Consider the following 21,122-nt stretch of genomic DNA (forward strand, 5'->3'; position numbering starts at 1 on the left):
CTTCAAATGGATTGTCGACATTGTAGCCATGCCAACTAGGATCGGACAAAAGAAGTACTTGGTGTTAGCTCGGGAAGATCTCATAAACCAAGTAGAAGGTCGAGCGCTATGGAGGAAAACGTGTTCTGCGGTATGCCAATTCCTTTTGGAAGAAGTGTTTTGCAAGTACGGGTGCGTAGGAAAAATGATTGCGGATCGGGGAGAACTCGACTCTGATAAAGCTAGGGAAGTCTTCACCAAACATGGAGTTCGATTAACACTAACAACGGCATACAATCTAGAGGCCAACGGAAAAATCGAACGAGGACATAGTCCAATCGTCAAAGCACTTGCCAAAGCATGCAACGGAAGGGTGAAGGATTGGCCGCAGATGCTCCCGTATGCACTATGGGCGGATCGGACAACGCATAGCTCCGTAACCGGTTATATGCCGACTGAACTTATGACTGGACAAGCACCGGTAATGCCGACGGAAACCGCGATCGCAACATGGACAATGCTACCATGGAAGGAAGAGATGAGCCGGGAAGAACTACTAGCGGTCCGGATACGACAACTAGAGGGAAGACCGGAAGACATAGCGGAAGCAACACGCCAACAACAAGAAGCGCGATTCAGGAACAAAAGCCTATTCAACACAAAACATCGACTACGACCGCGGAAGATTGAAGAAGGAGATTGGGTGATTGTCTATGACAGTAGTCTGGATCATCAACATACAACGATACGAAAGTTTGCGAAAAGGTGGTTCGGGCCATACGAGGTTCGAAAAGTTTTCGACAATGGAACTTACCGACTATGTGAGTTGGATGGGACGATACTACGAGTGCCTATAGCGGGGAAATGGGTAAAGATCTTCAAGAAGCGGATTGACAACGAACCCTATGTAACCCTAGACAAGACCGACAACGAGGAGCAACCAGACAAAGATCGTGGTGATGCGGAAAGCGAAGAAAGTGGTCTACAATTGATGGTTGATATAAGGGAGGAATTGGGTAGTGCTATGGATGAAGACGAACAACAGGCATCGGGAACTTCGGCACCCGGGTTTGGAGGGGGCGAGTGTCGTAGTGTCATTCGCACACTACGTGAAAATTGCATTTTTGTCCCTCTGGATGGAATCGGTAAGGAGGAACCGGTGAGAACCGGATGAAGGATGGAATCGGTAAGGAGGAACCGGTGAGAACCGGATGAAGGATGGAATCGGCAAGGAGGAACCGGTAAGGAGACCCGGTAAGAACGAGATCAAGCAGAACTGGCAAGAGCCAGATAAAGAAGGCCGGTGAGAGTTTCTCACCAGATGAAGACACAAATTTGTAAATAAAAGAAAAGATTGTTACATGCATAGGGCAAGATTCGAACCCTATACCTCCTTGTTAACGATTTTTAAGCCTTACCACTATACTAGCATATTATGAATTGTAAAGTTATACTAAACTTTATCTCATGTAAATATTCTAGATATGCATGGTACAAAAAGTTATTCATGCATACATACTCGAGTTAAAAGAAAAGATGGGATAGAAAGCTAATCATGCACATGCAGTGTGCATGAAAACTAAAGTTAGGAAAAGCATGATGTTTGCATGTGATAAACTTAGACTCTTCGAACACTATATAAGGAAGAGAGATAGATGTATAGGGGTTGTTGATTTTTATAAGGTTTGAATAATATAAAATAATCGTGGGATTCACGATTTTACCATCTATTTCTCTCTTACAATCTAAGTATCAATTAATACACTATACTCGTGGGATTCACGAGTTTCATATCTTCTTCTTGCAATCTCTTCCTAACTAACATTATCTCATATTCTTCTTTCTCCTAGTCCAAAACCCCAACGGTTCCCACCCAACTCATGCAAACGATCCAACGCCGAAAGGCACGAAAACATTGTCGTGAAGGATTACGACCATAAAGAGAAATGGACCCAAGTGCACGCCAACGGGTGTGTGCACCAATGCACATGAACCAAGTACTAGGTAGTAGGATGTAATGAGGTACGTAAAAGTCACACACGTAGAGAAAGAGATCAAGGAGTGGGGGGATCTCTGATACCAATCACAATGTAACGGTCTCCCCTTGTGCTATAAAAGGGAAGACTTAAGCCTGTTTTAGGCATCCGGTTTTGGGAGGACGAAGTGTTGTCGGTTTGTGGGCTGAACTCTCTCTTCTTCTTCTTTTTTGTAAATCAATGTTTGTTATTAAAACAAGATGATAATACAACCCTCGCTATCTTCACTACTTCATAAATAGTGATAGTGCAAGGGAAACCCTCTCAACTGCTGTAAAACTAGATGACATAAGTCTATCTCCTCTTGGGACAAGATCCCCATACAACATAGTTTTGAAAATTGCCAAATCAATTTCCCTTTCATCCTACGGAGTTGTTGTGTTATCCCATGAAGTCCGTCAAACAAGAACTCATATCTCATGGTCCAATTAAACCATATCCCCCAATATCTAAGGTAATCAAAAGCCACCTTATATGATGGTGTGGGCATAACTTTATCCTCATCCATATAAACCCATTTATAAAGTGACAAAATATTTTCTATTATCGATGCCCAAATTTGTGACATAATCACCCAAATGGCCTATGTCTGGCATCTTCTTCAACCACCGTACAAGAAAAAGCATGTCCCATTCGAAATATGTCTTCGTTTTAAGGTCATCGCCAAAGGCAACCCACCAACTATGGCACGCCAAAGAAACACCATTGCACGGAATGGAAGATGAGGTTGCCACCCTACATCTAAAACTCTACACCACCACTTTACATTTCTAGTAATGCTCCATGTATCCAACACCTTATTTGCTAACCAAGCTCTATCTTCAACCAACTTATGGTGTGAGGGAAATAGCGCGGAATATCGCTCGGCCACAACCGAGTCTTGAATCACTTGTCGATGAGAATCAAACACAGAAATGGGAAGTAGGGAGATTGGTACGCATACGCACATGCACACAAACAACGATAGAGGATACACAGGATGTTTATGTGGGAAAACCCTAACAGGGAAAAAACCACGGGAGCCCACAGACTCCAAAATATCACTAAATGAGAAAGGTACATTCAGAGACTCGGAGGCAACGACCTCGAGCTCTATTTCTTCGCCAAGCGGCGGTTATGACAGAGTATCACTCTTTATCTCTCTCTCTATATATACAACAGTTATGCACATACAAGAATATGACAATAACCTTACAAAGTCATTGCCCTAAGTCATATTTATACTTATATAAACTTAGGGCTATTCACAAATATAGCCTCAATAGGCTTACTCAAAACATATTTACAAATATGTCTTCTCTTTCAGTTCTCACCGGGTCCATCTGATCCATAACTGGATCCCATCTAGAGGGACCTCCGTGTGGATCTTCGTCAACACGAACTGTTGATCTTCTACTCTCTCTCGGATCTAGTGATACCTCCACTGGATATGTTTCGTCCAGGAATGGTAGGCCGCTTTCTTTGAAAGGTGGATGACACTTTGATTGTCGTAGTAGAGCCGGTATTCCTCCTGTTGGATCCCTAACTCTTCGATGAACTCCTTCATCCAAATTATTTCCTTGCCAGCTTCGACAGCTACCATGTACTCCGCCCGCTTCCGTGGTTGTCAACGCAACCATCTTTTGCAGCCTCGACTACCATGAAACAGCTCCCCCTACATAAGTCATGACATATCCGAATGTAGACCGGCTGGTATCTACATCAGCGGACATATCCGAATCCGTGAATCTGTCAAGTTGGGGATTACTGAAGCTGAACCGGAGGCACATACTCAAGGTGCCTTTCAGATACCGGGGTATCCACTTGACCGCGTTCCAGTGCTCTTTTTCGAGATTTCTCATGAATCGGCTCACCAGTCCGATTGCATATTTGATATCCGGTCGGGTACATACCATTGTGTACATCAAGCTCCTGACGGCAGAGGCATATGGTATCTTCATCATATCTGTCTTCTCTGTCTTTGTTTTCCAGATAGCTTGTAGTTTGCCGGAAGTGTCGATCTGATCGGTTTTGCCTCCGACATGTTGAACCGTTGAAGTACTTTTGTCACGTACTTCTCCTATGACAACCACAACAACTTTTTCGACCGGTCCCGGATGATGTGCATTCCCAATATTTGTCTTGCCGGATCCAAGTCTTTCATTGAGAAGGTCCGGTTCAAAGCCTTCTTCAGCATCCAAATCTTGCCTTGGTCTCATCCGACGATCAACATATCATCCACATATAGGAGTATCAGCAAATCTCCTCCATCAAAATTCTTGACAAACACGCAGTGATCAGCCTACGTCTTGTGGTACGCTTGGTCAGTCATGAAGGAGTCGAACTTCTGGTACGATTGTTGGGGGGCTTGCTTTAATCCGTATAAGCTCTTCTTCAGCCGGCACACTAGGTGCTCCTTCCCTTTCTTTTGAAATCCTTATGGTTGATGCATGTAGATCTCTTTTTGAGGTTGCCATGTAGGAACGCTATCTTGATGTCCAGTTGCTCTACGTTGAGATACAAGCTCAACATTGGCTAGGTCGGTTGTGCAAGCCGAGAACCGGATCGGTGCGTAAACTGGTGCGCAAACCAGGAGGCTGTTGAATAGATATTCCGCAAGGGAATATATTTGGGAGTTAGTGAAGCCGCTCAGTTATGAGCATTGAAGTATGTGTCAGTACTTTTGTCAATCTATATGGATTTGTATAAAAGTGCTCTCTAAGCACATCCTATGTACAAAGTTTACACATTATTCCAATTCAGTTTTTCTGTGTGTTTTTCCCTCTCTGTCTCTCCCGCGTACATTGTGTCTTAAGCTATCCATTAAACTTGTTTTTTTCTCTATCGGTATTCTATGTTTCGTATAGCTTCCGCACGTAACATTTCAAATAGTATCAGAGCGCGAGGGTTGAGAACCTCTACAGTCAACTTCAGCCCGAAACAAAAAAAAACCTAATCTTGGTGAAGAACAGAAAGGAAAAAAATTGGATCGAGAAATGGCTAGTTCGTGTTACAGGCTGGCAAGAAGGCTTAAGGAGGTCCAAATCAGAGTGTGAAAAGGAATAGTTATTCGGGAACTATTGTAATTAGTAATCTTATTAATATATGAGAAGATGTGGACGCCGTCTCCGCCATCCATCGCAGCTTGTCTTTTTCCTGCAACACTTTCTCTTTTTCCTCCTTCAGCCGGTCGTAAGCATGATGTCCTTTACGCAGGTTTTCCTCTGCCCGGCGAAGGTTCTGAACAATCTTTTTTAATTCTTCTTCGGCCGCCTTCTTCAAGTCGCGTTCGCAGCTCCGTAATGCTTCTTGTGCGGCGAGCTCATCTCGTAATTCCGCAAGCTCGTGGGCTTGCGCCGCATCTTTCTCCGGGACAGTTTGTGTCTCTGGGGTCTTATTCCTCTGTACATCAACCGAAGTCACCGGTGCTTGGATTTGCATTGTGGTTAAGGCCATTTTGGCCATATCTCCTGTGATCCGATCCAAGTCTTGTTTGAGGCACCGGATCCTTGACCGGGCCTCCTCTAGCTCATCGGTTGTGACGAGCAACCGTTCCGTTTGTGCTCTTTCCTCTGCCTCTATGCATCCGACTACTCCGACAATTTGTTCTCCTACCCACCGGAGCCATTGGCTGCCGGTGCACTGTTGTTGCGCTTGCACAGAGAGTTGGCTGATGGGTTCACTCACCGGTGGCTGGTCCCGCCTTACTACGTCGAGCTACGCTTCTGGTTCTGCCAGCTGACCACTTTGTCGTTCCAGCTCTGAGTGTGTTTCGGTTCGCCGCCCCTTGTCTGCTTGTTCTTAGCCGGCTGGGGCGGTTGGCCTTTGTATATCCGGCTCTTGAGTGACAGGGCTTGCCGGCGCTGCCTGTTGTGCTGGGACTTCTGTGACCAGTTCCATCCGAACTAGTTCCGATGCCTCCCTTGGCGTGGGTTGCGTAGCGTGAGTTGCGGGCGTTCCATCCTTCTGTGGGTCCGAACGCTTCCCGGCTGATTCAGCGGTGCTCTTCACCGGCCGCCGCTGAAGGTGCTCCATGGGTTCTTCCTCCATTTCTTCCGCCTGAGTCCCGTCATTCATTCTTGCCGCCAAGGTGTCTGTTTCCTGTTGCACCGGCCGGTGGAGTGGGCTCTTCAGGGGCCGTGCCAGTGTCTCCTCACTTGCATCCGTCGGCCACTTCCGCCTGGCGCATTCCTTTGTCGCCTTCTCTGCGTCGGCCGTCTTCCCCTTAGTGGCCTTGGAGGCCCACAGTTGTTGCCGTTTCGAAGCAGGTTTCGGGGTGTCGTCCGTTGCTCTTCCCCCTTCTTGGTTTGGACGGGCTCAACCGGTGGCGCCAGCAGGGTGAGCCATTGTGCCACCGCATGCCATATTTTCTGGCCTTCCTTGCCGTCCTTTCCTCTTACTATATCAATGGTCGTACACAACCCATCGGCGATCAGCACCGGCCAATCTACCTTGACCCCTTCGTACGTTGCGATGATCAAGCTTGCTCGGTTCTGAGGCATGACGGGGGGTCGAGGGTACACGTCGCCGAACTCATGGAGCACACGGGCAATTTCGCGGAATAGCATATCTTCGCCACCCTGTGTCCTGTAGCCCTTGCTGGCTAGAGAGTACTCACCGAAATATTTGATGAGTTGCTCGGAGGTAGGATTGTCGATCGTGTAGATGCCTCCCTCCGGAAGGCCTATTAACGATGTTCGATAAGCCCAGAGCGCACTGTGCAGCTTCGTATCCCAATCCGTCCGGTTTTCGTTGAGGATTTTCCGGAGGATATTCTGGAGCGTTTTGTTCGTTGACTCAGCTAACCCGTTTTCTTGCGGATAGTACGGTGTGCTTCGTTTATGTACTCCGTAAGCTGCATGAACGCGCTGCCGATTGCGATGTCAGAGGCGTCCATGAACACATGAAACTCTTTACTCCAATCCAAAGGCTGCACTACTGATGCTTGTGACAATAACACCTTTAGTGCCTTGTATGCCTTGTCTTCGATGTCGGTCCATTGGAACGGTGTTCGATGTACTGCCGTATGCAGAGGTGTAGCCAGGTCTGCCAAATATCGGAGCATACGGCTATGCCAGCAGATTTGTCCTAGGAAACGGCTCAATGCCTTTTGCCGTTGCCGGTGCCGGTGCTTCCCAGATTGCTTTCACTTTGTCCGGATCTACGACAATGCCTTCCTTGCTTACTATATGCCCTAGTAGCGTTCCGCTGGACACTCCAAATACACTCTTCGTCGGATTCAGGTTTAGCCGGTACGCCCTACGCTTCTCCAGACATAGTCTGAGGTGCTGCAAATGGTCTTCTTCTCGGCTATAGACGGCGAAGTCGTCAAGGAATACCTGCATAAAAGATGGTATGTATTCGCCAAAGATCTCCATGATGATCCCTTGGAATGTTGTTGGTGCCGTTTTCAGACCGAACATCATCACCACGGCAACAAACACTCCCCATTCGGTGACGAAAGTCGTTTTCTCTTGATGATCAGGATGCATCCGGATCTGATTATACCTGCTGAATCCGTCTAAGAAACTGTAGACTTCATGGCCAGCGACGACATCCAAAACCCCATCCGTAAACGGAAGTGGAAATGCATCCGTTACCGTTGCCGCATTGAGCTTCCGGTAGTCGACACAAACTCTAATTTTGTCGTTCTTCTTTGGTACGACTACGATCGGGCTCAACCATGTAGATTTCTTTACGGAACGGATGAAGCCAACCCTCAACAATTTGTCGATTTCCTCCTTGGCTTTGGTGGCGTAGTTTGGGTTCATCCGGTATCGACGTTGTGCTACCGGCTTAGCGTCTTTGCTCAGGTGTATCTGGTGTTGATACAACTGAGGATCCAGCCCTCTCATATCCTCGTAAGACCAGGCAAATACATCGCGAAACTCGTTGAGTGTAATTATCGCCATTTTGTTCTTTGCATTCATTTCTTTGGCGACGTGCACTAGTTTTGCCTCCTCCACCGTACCTAGATTTACCTCTTCCAATTGAGACGCTTTTACACGTTGTGATACGGCCATTTCTCTTTCCAATGCCTCCTGCGCTTGCCGTAACTCCCGGATTGCTTCTTTATCCGGTTCCGCTTCGATTCCGTCCGGTTGCAGTAAGTAAGGTGATACCGCTTCGGCAACGTCAATTTCGAATAGGGGTACAATCTCCGGGTTCTCCTTCAAGTATTGATCTTCTTCTTCATCTGCGAATCCTTCCAGCATATTGATGCACTCCGCATATAACAGTGTCAGATCCTTGCCAGTGTCCTTCCTTGGTTGTGTTGGTGATCATATTCCTCCTCCAATTCTGCTTGATGTGTGTCGTCTTTAACCAAGGGCGTCCCAACAATAATGGGTACGCTCCTTGAGCCTGCAACTGGAGAACTACGGCTGAGATTCGGAATGTGTGGCCCCCGATGGTTACTTCTAAGTCCCGTATTAATCCTGTCAGTCGCACCGAGCTTGTGTCCGCCATTCGGAGCCAAAACGGACATGGCTCCCACTCTTGGATTCCAAGAGCATCGCACGTCCGGAGGCTTATTACATTAACGTCGGAGCCTCCGTCTATTATCATGCTGGGGAGTTCTTTCCCTTTCACAATGGCAGTAATTGCTAGACTGTTGGTGTCCACCACCGTCGGTCCCTCCTCCGGATTTGAGAAGAATGCCGAAGCCGGTGGTGTTCCGCTTGTCGCCGTGTCGGACTTGAGTCCTTCTGTGCATCTTGGTACCGTCCATTGTAATCTCGGTACTTGTCATATCTCTTGTACCGATCATAGTTGTCTCGCCGATTGTCATACCGGACATCCTGTGCCGGTCGATACCGCTCCTCTCGTCGCCAGCGTTCGTCTTCCTCATCTTGGTTGCTGCATGGCTCGATTTGCCGGACTAGTGGAGCTTGCCGATTCAATAAGTTATATTCGCACCGATCCATCGTGTGGCTCATGGAGTGGCAGAGTAAGCAGTGCGTCCGCATGGTGCACTCCAGTGATGAGTGTCCGGAATTCAAGCAGGTCGTGCATTGGATTGCTTGCCGGAAGCCGAGATCCTCATCGGTTGGTAACGCTTGTTGGAGAGCTCCCATTGTTAGCCAAGAGCTCGTTTTTTCCATTTCTCTAACCCGGCCGATGACCTGGCCGACGGTGCTTGTGCGAAAGTCGATGACCGTGCATACTATTCGGAGAGGTTCCCAGAGGGAGGCTAAAAATATAGCCCGCGTTTCTTCCTCCGGAGGTGCGTGGGTAAGCTGACTGTGCATCCGTTGAAACCGGATGACAAACTGCGGGATGCTCTCCCAGGGTCCTACCGGATGGTATAAAATAAGCCCACCATTTCTCGTTGGTCCACCTCCTCCTGGAAGAAGTGCAAGAATTTGTCTTTCAGGTCTGCAAAGGTGGTGATGGTGCTGCGATCCTGCGTCCGGTGCCATCTGGCGGCCGATCCTTCCAATGTCACACCGAATTCGGCTATCTTAGATCGTTCCTCTTCTACCGCAATTAACCGTTGTGACACATGGTTAACCTCCCATGTTTGTTGGAATGCGTGAACATGAGCCTCCGCGTCTGGATCATCCCTATACTTGGAGTACTGGAACGACATGTTGTTGTCCGGTGTCGGTACGCGGGCTGGCGGTGTTGGTGGTCTTTCCTGCTGTTCCGTCAGTGTGGGAGGTCTTTGCCGATCTTCCTTTGGTGTTGCCGGCTCGACTTCCGGTGTTGGAGGTTTTTGCCGGTCTTCCTCCGTCTCCGGAGGTTGCTCCACGTGTAGTGTCGGAGGTTCCTGATCTGCCAACTCTGGTTCCGGTGTCGGTACTGTATCCAAATCCGGTGTCGTCTGGTCCTCCCAGGGTGTTGTTACTGCTGCGATAGTTCGTGTGCGTGTTGTAACCCCCTTCCGAATCTGATTCCAGTGCTGAAAACGCTTCGGATTCGCCGTCTCTTCCGGCCAAGGCCTGCAGAAGGGATTCCGCTTCCCGGAGGCTGCTTAAGCTGCTTCCTTCGTCCGGGTAGGCGTTTTGTTGTAGACGGAGCGACTCCTCTGCCACTTTCCGGATCACTTTGGAAAATGATCGATCCATTCGGATTTCTTCCTCTGCTTGTTGGAAAGCCTCTCGCCACCTTCTCCGTTCAGCAAGTCTTCGTGCTCTCTCCGTAACCGGGTCGTCTGTTGGCCTCGTCATCCATTCCCGTCATTGTTCATTGCAATTGTGCAGGAATCGTGCTTGCCAAAAACTGTGTTAATCCGAGGGCAGGACAACAGCCTAACACAGGGTGTCCACTTAAGACACTTCACCAAAGGGTGGTACGGCAGAATGACTTACGGCACAACGTTTAATTAGACCTTAATTGGCTACTTAGCAATCCGTAAATAACACGCGTAAGATATAACAATGAATACAAAACAATAATCAACACTGGAAGATTAAGACAAAAAGCTCTATTAATTATCCGCTTCTGATTACATTATAACCGGGCCTTTATATAGGTCTCCGGTGCAAAATACAAAACGGTGCCAATCGGCACCTTTACGGGATCGGTCCGGATCCGGATCCGGATCGGCATACCGATTCCGGTCCGTCCATCCACATCTTCTCATGTATTAATAAGATTACTAATTACAACAGTTCCCGAATAACTATTCCTTTTCACACTCTGATTTGGACCTCCTGAAGCCTTCTTGCCAGCCGGTAACAGTTCGCTTCCAACTGACAAACTGGACAGAAGTAACTATGCATCTTGGTCGTACAAGATGCACCAGTACCTGCTCGGACATGGATACTGGAGCTATGTCGATGGAGCGAATGATGCAGCACCCGAATCAACATAGAGAGACTTCCCAGCCTGGGAACAGTTGACGAGCGGAGCTCTCTACTGTTTCGCATCCTATGTGAGCGAACAACTCTTGAGCTACATTCAGGATGCAAGAATGCCGAAGGATGCTTGGGGAAATCTGAAAAAGATTTTCGTCGCAAGCACCACAGCAAGGAAACTCTAATTCCGATAGGAGTTGAGCAATGTGCGTCAACGTGACATGACGGTGGCTGACTACACCTCCAAGATAAAGGATATCTGTGACTCCCTTGCCTCCATCAATGTGAACGTTGAGGGCGAAATGGTGCAGATCTGCCTCCGAGGATTGGTGTCGATGTTCGGAGCATTCCGAACTGCTGTTTGTACAAGGGAGAATACGCCGTTGTTTTTCGACTTGTAGTCGATGCTTCTTGTAGAGGAGAATCACACGGGTGCGTCGACAAGTGTGCACGCCGATAGCAAGATGTTGTACACGGAGGGAGATAGGCCCCATGGTCATGATGGACAAAGCAAATCAGCGTGCAATGGAGGCGGTCGATGGGTGCAAGGAAGAAGGCATCGTGGTGATGCCGACAGCAATTCCAGACCCTCCAAAAGCAGGGGGAGTCGAGGAGGCGACGAGAACCGACAAGGGAAACACGTCGCGGAATTTTGGTATTGTGGCAAGAAAGGCCACAAGGAGAGTGAGTGTTGGAAGAAGCGAGCCGATTCAGAGAAAATTGGATCCGAATCCGGACGGACCGAACAAGGAAATCGGCAGCGGACGCACTACGCTGAAGGATCCGAAGAAGTCAGAAAGGGGGCAGCCTTCGTGACAAGACATGAAGCGAACTCGATGAAGAAGACCACCCCGGAATCAGACGAAGTGTGGTACGTTGACTCTGGAGTGTCAAACCGGAACAACCGGGAGTAGTCGCAATAGGACACGACAATCCGCATCCGATTGTACATGTCAGTGAAGTTCCCCTCAGCCACGTCAATCAAAAAGGGATGCTAATGAATGTGTTATACGTCCCGACAATTACCTAGAATCTGGTGTCGGTCGAACAGATCGTCGACCAGGGGATGGAAGTCTGGTTCACGCATCTCAGGTGCTTCATCAAGGAAGAAGGCCAAGTTATTGCACAAGGGTGTAGAGATGGGAAGATGTTCATCCTCGACACCAATGACGTAGGCACCGCCATGTTCGCAAAAGGGTGAAAAGTCGAGTTGGATATCGACTTGTGGCATAAACGGATAGGCCACGTCAACTATCAAAGGCTTCAGGACCTACAATCAAAACAAGTTCTGTTCGGATTGCCGAAATTTAGTGGTCGAAAGGCCCAAATTTTGAGAAGCCTGCCAGTTAGGGAAGAACCACCGAATTCCTTTCCCCAACGAGCGTAATCGGAGCCGAAATAAGCTCGACTTGATACACTCAGATGTATGGGGACCCGCACAGAACGTGAGTCTTGGCAAGAGGCGATATTTCGTCTCCTTCATCGACGACTACACCCGGCACACATGGATCTACCTCATCAAAAAGAAGAGTGAAGTCTTCTACTGTTTCCGGAACCTCAAAAATCTTGTCGAAAAGGAAATAGGGAGGAAGATCAAGTGCCTGCGGTGTGATGGAGGAAAAGAGTATTTTTTTGGCCAATTCAACAGTTATCTACTGTTGGTAGACAGGTCCCTCCGGATGGGAAGGGAGAAGAACAGTGCCAACGGTATGAACCGGATGGGGAGAACCCGACTTCGGAGAGTCGGATGGTGTAGGCCCGATATGAACCGGATGAGGAGTGCCCGACTGCGGAGAGTCGGATGGTGTAGGCCCGATATGAACCGGATGAGGAGTACCCGACTGCGGAGAGTCGGATGGTGTAGGCCCGGTATGAACCGGATGAGGAGTACCCGACTGCAGAGAGCCGGATGGAGCCCATCGAGGCTACATTTGTAAATAGCCAAAAAGTCATATTAGTATAAATATGACTTAGGGCAAACTTTTTTTTGGGGTAGTTGTTGTTGTTTTTTTTTGTTGTTGGTGCAAGAAGAAATCAGTGTGTGTAACTGTACAGAGTAAGAGAGAGAGAGAGAGACGAGGTCGTTGCCTCTGTTGTAACCGCCGCCTGTGGCGAAGATCTGAGAGCACGAGGTCGTTGCCTCAGTGATCTCACTGTTGTATATTTCTGCATAGTGACAGTTTGCAGCTTGTGGGCTGTCGTGGTTTTTCCCCCTATTTTGGGGTTTTCCACGTATACCTCCTGTGCACCATTTCTCCTCTTTTGTGTAGCGTTTCATTACCTGTTTTTCTGTGTATGTAAAGAATCTCGGTTGTGGCCGAGCGTCGGACATAAGGAACGTCGAGTTCTCAACAAGTGGTATCAGAGCAAAATCGACACAGAAAATGGACGAATCGTTTGGCGGCATGTTCAAGCTCACCGGCTCCAACTATTCAGTGTGGAAGTCGAAGATGAGGGACATGCTCGTGGTTAAAGACCTCTGGCTGCCGGTTCAGTTCGGGGACAAGAGACCGGACAAAATCGACGCCGCGATATGGGAGGTGATGCACATGAAGACAACGGCGTACATACGGTGCTTCATCGACATGAGCCTGTACAACAACTTCAATGAAGAGAGCAAGGCTCATGAGCTCTGGGAGAAGATCGGCATGATGTTCCAGAACAAAAATGCTGTCAATCAGGCGTCGGTATTCCGGAAGCTTGTAAGACTCCGGTACCAAGATGGCTCCAGCATGGCGGAGCATATGAATGCCTTCCAGGGGCTGATTCACCAGGCAACGTCATTGGAAGTACCTCTTGCCGATGAGGTCCTAGCGCTACTCCTGCTCGGTTCCCTCCCGAATAGCTGGGAGACGTTAGTTGTTACTTTGGGCAACGCCGGCCCGGAAGGAAAACGGCTATCCCTAGCAAGATGAGGAGGCTCGTCGGAAAGACAAAGATACGAGCTCCGACTCCAAAGCGCTCCTTACCGAATCGGAACGCGGAAGACATAGAAACCGTAGTCCCCTGAACCGGGAGAAGTCGGGGACACGATCAAAGTCAAGGGGGGGGCCGACTTGCTTCTATTGCGGCAAGCCGGGACACTTCCAAAAGAACTGTCGGCATTTCCGTAAAGACAAGGAAACCGACGGTACCGATTCGAAGCAAACCCCGAACCAGAACGGTAAAGACCGGAGGGGTCCGGACCGGAAGGGAACGACGGCAATTGCGGCAAGTGAAGAGGAGTTGATGCTCATCACCGAGGAGAGTGAGATAAACCATGTCGGCGATGAGATGACCTGGGTGGTAGACTCCGGAGCGTCGTTCCACCTTACCCCGGACCGGAAATGCTTCTCATCCTACTCAGCCGGTGATCACGGCTGTGTCCGGATGGGGAATGAAGGAACATGCCGAATTGTCGGCATAGGAGACGTGTGGCTGACAACACCAACCGGATGCAAGTTGCTGTTGAAAGATGTCCGACACGTTCCGGAAGTACGTCTGAACCTGATATCAGCCGGTCAGCTAGATGATGAAGGCTACACGGGTAGCATCCGGAACGGTGTCATGAAGTTCAGCAAAGGGAGCCTGATTGTGGCTCGGGCCCGGAAGGTAAACACACTGTACCTGATGAATGCCCGGTTATGTCCGGAAGAAGTGAACGTGGCTTCCGACACTACCGGTGAGCTGTGGCACAAGAGGCTATGTCACATGAGTGAGAAGGGGATGAAGAGGCTTGGAGACGACAACCTCATTCCAGTGAAGAACGTGCACTTAGAGAAGTGCACTGATTGTCTGGCCGGTAAGCAAAACCGGACCTCCTTCCGACCAAGGCCACCGATGAGACGTAATGCACCACTGGAGTTGGTGCATACGGATGTTTGTCAAGTAGACACGAAGTCACATGCCGGAGCGCAGTACTTCGTGACGTTCATAGATGACCACAGCCGGAAGCTGTGGGCCACACCACTGAAGACGAAGGATCAAGTGTTATCCGTCTTCAAAGAGCTCCACGCGAGAGTGGAAAGAGAAACCGGCAGGAAGCTGAAGGCGGTTCGAGCAGATAACGGAGGTGAGTACCGGGGGCAGTTCGAGGAGTACTGCCGCTCGAAGGGAATCCGGCTCGAATTTACCGTGCCGAAGACGCCGGAGCTAAACGGACTAGCCGAGAGGATGAACCGGACCATAATGGAGAGGGTCCGGAGTATGCTAGCGCATGCAAAACTACCCAAGAAGTTTTGGGCTGAGGCACTGTCGACGGCGACATATGTGATAAACAGATCACCCTCAGTGCCCCTGGACGGAGACACGCCACAGAGAGTATGGACCAGTAAGGAAGTGTCCTACCAGCATCTAAGGGTGTTCGGGTGTCTCGTGTACGTGCATGTAGCAAAGGACCGAAGAGGAAAGCTAGATCCAAAGACCCGGCCATGCATATTCCTCGGTTACGGTGACGACGAGTTCGGCTACCGAGTGTGGGACCCGGTCGACAAGAAGGTATTCCGGAGTCGAGATATTATCTTCATGGAGGACAAGACGCTCGCCGACTGGGAGTTGGAGAAGAAGATAGTGAACTCCGAGTCGACCGGTAAGGATAGACTCTACAATGAGCAGACCCAACCGGCAAGAGACCGGTTAGCACTCGAGGAACCAGCCGGTTACGGTGAGGATACCGAACCGGCAGAAGGAGAAGTAGAGGAAGTTGAGACCGGAACCGGTCAAGATCCCGAATCGGATTCGGATGAAGAGCAAATGGAGGAACCGATTACCGAAGCCCGAAGACGTAGATATCCTCTCAGAGAGAGAAGGGCGCCCCGGAGATTTCCGGATGCAGAGCATGTCCTGCTAACCGATGAGGGGGAGCCGGAAAGCTTCGAAGAAGCGAAGGAAGACACCCACAGCCGAAAATGGTTAAGTGCCATGCAGGATGAGATGGATTCCCTGCATGAGAACCATACGTACGAATTGGTGGAGCTGCCGAAAGAAAAGCGGGCACTCTGAAACAAGTGGGTGTTCAAGTTGAAACCGGGAGATGCCGGCAACCCCCTGAGATACAAAGCCAGGATCGTGGTGAAGGGGTTCCAACAGAAGAAGGGCGTGGACTTCGACGAAATATTCGCCCCGGTAGTAAAGATGACCTCCATCCGGATGGTGCTGAGTATAGCAGCAAGCATGGATCTCGAGGTAGAGCAGCTGGATGTGAAGACGACATTCCTCCACGGCGACCTCGAAGAGGAAATCTACATGCAGCAACCGGAAGGATTTGTGGAGAAAGGGAAGGAGCACCTGGTATGCCGGTTGAAGAAGAGCCTGTACGGACTGAAGCTGGCTCCCCAGCAATGGTATCGGAAGTTCGACTCCTTCATGACCAATCAAGGGTACCATAAGACGCAGGCCGATCACTGCGTGTTTGTGAAGAAGTTCGAAGGAGGGGACTTCCTGATACTCCTCCTGTACGTGGATGACATGTTGATCGTCGGACGAGACAAAGGCAAAATACGGATGCTGAAGAAGGCTCTCAATCGGACCTTCTCAGTGAAAGACCTGGGTCCGACAATACAGATGTTGGGGATGCACATCATTCGGGACCGGTCAGTGAAGCAACTATGGCTGTCACAGGAGAAGTATGTGACAAAGGTGCTTCACCGGTTCAACATGTCAGATGCAAAACCGGTCGGATCGACACTTCCGGCAAACTGCAAGTTGTCCGGCAAGCAAAGCCCGAAGACAAAGGGAGAGAAGGAAGATATGATGAAGATTCCATATGCCTCTACCATCGGGAGCTTGATGTACGCCATGGTTTGTACCCGACCGGACATTGGATACGCAGTCGGAGTGGTGAGCCGGTTCATGAGCAATCCCGGCAAGCAGCATTGGAATGCGGTCAAATGGATACTCCGGTATTTGAAGGGCACTTCAAATATGTGTCTCCAATTCGGCTCCGGAAAACCTCAACTGGACGGTTTCACCGATTCGGACATGTCGGCTGATGTGGATACCAGCCGGTCTACATCCGGGTATGTGATGACATATGCAGGGGGAGCTGTTTCGTGGCAGTCGAGGCTGCAGAAGACGGTTGCATTGTCAACCACAGAGGCGGAGTACATGGCGGCTGTAGAAGCCGGCAAGGAAATATTATGGATGAAGGACTTCATCGGAGAGCTCGGTATCCGGCAAAAGGAATACCGACTCTACTGCGACAGTCAAAGTGCCATCCACCTTGCTAAGAATGCGGCCTACCATTCCCGGACGAAGCATATCCAGCGGAGGTATCACTGGATCCGGGAAAGGGTAGATGACCAGGAGTTCGCATTGGCGAAGATCCACACGGCCGAGCACGGGTCAGATATGCTGACCAAAGTGCTGACACCCGACAAGCTGGACGCATGCCGGAAGAGGATCGAGCTGGAAAGACACCCCATGCCGGAGTGAAGGGGGAGTTTGTTGGTAGACAGGTCCCTCCGGATGGGAAGGGAGAAGAACAGTGCCAACGGTATGAACCGGATGGGGAGAACCTGACTTCGGAGAGTCGGATGGTGTAGGCCCGATATGAACCGGATGAGGAGTGCCCGACTGCGGAGAGTCGGATGGTGTAGGCCCGATATGAACCGGATGAGGAGTACCCGACTGCGGAGAGTCGGATGGTGTAGGCCCGGTATGAACCGGATGAGGAGTACCCGACTGCGGAGAGCCGGATGGAGCCCATCGAGGCTACATTTGTAAATAGCCGAAAAGTCATATTAGTATAAATATGACTTAGGGCAAACTTTTTTTTGGGGTAGTTGTTGTTGTTGTTTCTTTTTGTTGTTGGTGCAAGAAGAAATCAGTGTGTGTAACTGTACAGAGTAAGAGAGAGAGAGAGACGAGGTCGTTGCCTCTGTTGTAACCGCCGCTTGTGGCGAATATCTGAGAGCACGAGGTCGTTGCCTCAGTGATCTCACTGTTGTATATTTCTGCATAGTGACAGTTTGCAGCTTGTGGGCTGCCGTGGTTTTTCCCCCTATTTTGGGGTTTTCCACGTATACCTCCTGTGCACCATTTCTCCTCTTTTGTGTAGCGTTTCATTACCTGTTTTTCTGTGTATGTAAAGAATCTCGGTTGTGGCCGAGCGTCGGACATAAGGAACGTCGAGTTCTCAACATCTACAACAAATGGGAATTCGGCGTGAATTCAGTTGCAAGTATATGCCGGAGCAAAACGGCGTAGCTGAAAGGAAGAATTGGTCGGTTGTGGAAGCGGCACGGGCAATGCTGGAAGAAAAGAGCATGCCCAAGTTCTATTGGGCCGAAGCAGTCCGAACTGTGGTCTACATCCAAAATCGGATTGGCAAAAAAGTGTCAGCACATGAGCTGTATTTCGGAAGGATGCCGAATCTACGTCATTTGAGGGTTTTCGGTAGCATCGCGTGTGTGCATGTGCCAAAGGAGAAGTGGAGGACACTAGATGCGAAAGCCAAGAAGTGTATCTTGGTCGGCTATTCGGATGAAAAAAAGGGTTAGAAGTGTTATAACCCCCGAACCAAACAAGCTCACGTAAGTCGCGATGTCGTATTCGATGAGTCTGCGTCTTGGTACTTGTCCCCAACTCCAGACCTCAACTACAATCCGAGTTCTGAAGATGAGGTCAGCAAGGCGAAGATGCCTCCTGATGAACGCGAAGTCGGAACTCTTGAAGAGAGTCCGATCTCCTTTTGGCTAAATGGATCGAATAAGTGACTAAGTCGGCGAGTAGTGGAGACTCGGCCGTGCATTTCCTGCACAGGAAGCCGTAGAGACGACTTACACACAAAGAAAAGGGAAAGAAGAAGATGTCGGAGTACGACACGGATAGGGATGAGTCGGATCGACGTGAATCCGACTCCGAGAAGAGCGATGACGTGCCTTCAAGATTGACGCCCGCGTCGACCAATATGGCCTCAACATCGTCTAATGAACAATTACGTTGATCTATCTAATAGAAGAACCCTGGTGTGCAGTTCGGATACAACGAGTACATGGTGCATCACTATGCATACATGACACGTGTAGCGGAAGTGCCTGAGCCGGAGAGCTACGCAAAAGCGGCAAAGAACGCTAATTGGCGTGCCGCCATGGAGGAAGAGATGAATACACTTGCCGAGAATGAAACTTGGAACCTGGTTGACGCCCCCAAGGGTGTAAATTCGATGGGATGCAGGTGGGTGTACAAGATCAAGTACAACACCGACAGTTTGGTCAACCGATACAACGCCCGGTTAGTAGCAAAAGGCTATGCGCAACAACATGGCATCGATTACGATGAGACGTTGGCGCTGTTCGTGCAGATGACGATCGTCCGTGTTTTGCTAGCAGTAGTTGCGGCGAAGGGGTGGCACATACATCTAATGGATGTAAAATGAGTTCCTGCAAGGCGAGCTTGAGGAACAAGTGTACGTGGTACAGCCCCCTAGATTTCACTCTGGAACAAACACTTCGGCGGTATGCCGGTTGAAGAAGTCCCTTTACGGACTAAAGCAAGCCCTGCATGCCTGGAATGCAAACATCACGCAACAATTGCGTCGGATGGGATTTGCGATGTCCAAATCGGACTCTTCATTGTTTGTCTGGTAAAGTTGACTTGGGCCGGTTAGTATTTTACTTTATGTTGATGACTTGGTCATCGCCGGCGTCGACCTAGGTGAAATTGATCGCGTAAAGCTCTAGCTTGTGGCATCATTTGATATGAAGGACCGGGGGGACCTTCATTACTTTCTCGGGATCAAAGTGATCCGAACCCCCGGAGACATATTGATCAGCCAACGGCATTACGTGCTGAGTATGCTCTTCAAGTTCGGGATGGTGGCCTGTAAGTCTGTCTCAACTCCTCTGGACAGAACCGTGAAGCTTCGCCCTGACTCCGTAAAGGTCTGCAACCCGAAAAGGTTCCGACAGATTGTCGGAAGCCTCATATACTTGACTAGCACCCGGCCGGACCTCAGTTACCCAGTCGGCTTGATTAGTCGGTTCATGGCACGGCCAACCAAGGAGCACCTCAAGTATGCGCAACGCGTTGGTACGTCAGTGGCACTAAGGACCGGGGGCTACTATATCGGACCGCTACTACCGTTCAACTAGTCGGCTATATAGATGTCGACTGGGCCGGAAACGTCGGTGATCGCCGATCCACATACGGATTCACGTTCTCCCTTGGGAGTGCCGCGATCGCGTGGAGTAGCAAGAAGCAGCTGACAGTTGCATTGTCGAGCATAGAGGCTAAGTATCGAGGAGCAGTTGTCACAACATGCGAAGCCATATGGCTGAAGTGGCTACTTAAGGATCTACAGGTGGACGTGTCTGATCCGACGACGATCTACTCCGACAACCGCAACAACATCCAACTTGCGAAGAACCCCGTCTTCCACGCCCAGACTAAGCACGTTGAGGTGCACTACCACTTTGTCCGTGAGCGTGTTCTCTCTGGTGAAGTTGAACTTCAATATGTTTCGATGGATCGGCAAACCGCTGACATTTTCACCAAGCCCGTTGGTCTGGACAAGTTGCGGCAATTCTTGGGTGCGCTTGAGTTGCGGCACCTTGATGTGCCGAACTTGAGGGGGAGAAAAGTCCCGCAAGACCAAGGAAAGAACAAGAAAGAAGCAGGAGTGACCGCGACATCAAACCGGATGACGAATTCGATTTAGTGTTGACTGAAGAAGCCGAAGGCGGATCCACAGAAGAGTCTGGAAGCGGACGAGAGGGCAGCAGCCGAAAGAAAGAGCCGGAGCCAAACAAACATGTGGGAGATGAAGCCAACAAGGCCGAGAAGGCCAAGATTGAGGACGAATTGGAGACAGCCAATTCGGACAAAAGCGGAGACGAATCGAAGGCCAAGCGGAATAAAGGGCAGTAGAAGAGGCACCAACACCGTGATAGCAAGGGAGCTGGAAAAGGCCGCACGAGCAAACAAGCCAACCGAAAGGGTCAAGGCGCAGGGAATTGAACAGGTCGAGGAGTGCGAGCGAGGCATGAAGCCAAGAAAAACTGGAGGGAAGTGTTGGGGACAAGGTCGTCAGTGCGGAAGAACAAACAACATCTGTGATGTTGAAGGACCTATGTATGAGAATGAACAAGATATACACAAATAGAGACAGAGAGAGATAGGCACAAAGAAATGTTTTATTTCTTAATAGCAACAGTTACAAATGACAACCGACCTTCACTAAAGGTTACAAAGTCACTTTATATAGTGACTATCCTAGGGCAACTGCCCTTTATGCTATTTACAGAAATAGCCCAAACTTGGGCTGTCCAAAGGGACAGTGTGAATACGGTCATTATACACTCGTATTCGACACTCCCTCGTAATGGGCGTATACATGGCTTATTTGGAA

Source organism: Azolla caroliniana, unplaced genomic scaffold, assembly GCF_043228905.1.
Source record: "Azolla caroliniana isolate FFs.n. ecotype wild unplaced genomic scaffold, voAzoCaro1.0.p SCAF_4, whole genome shotgun sequence".
NCBI lineage: Eukaryota > Viridiplantae > Streptophyta > Polypodiopsida > Salviniales > Salviniaceae > Azolla > Azolla caroliniana.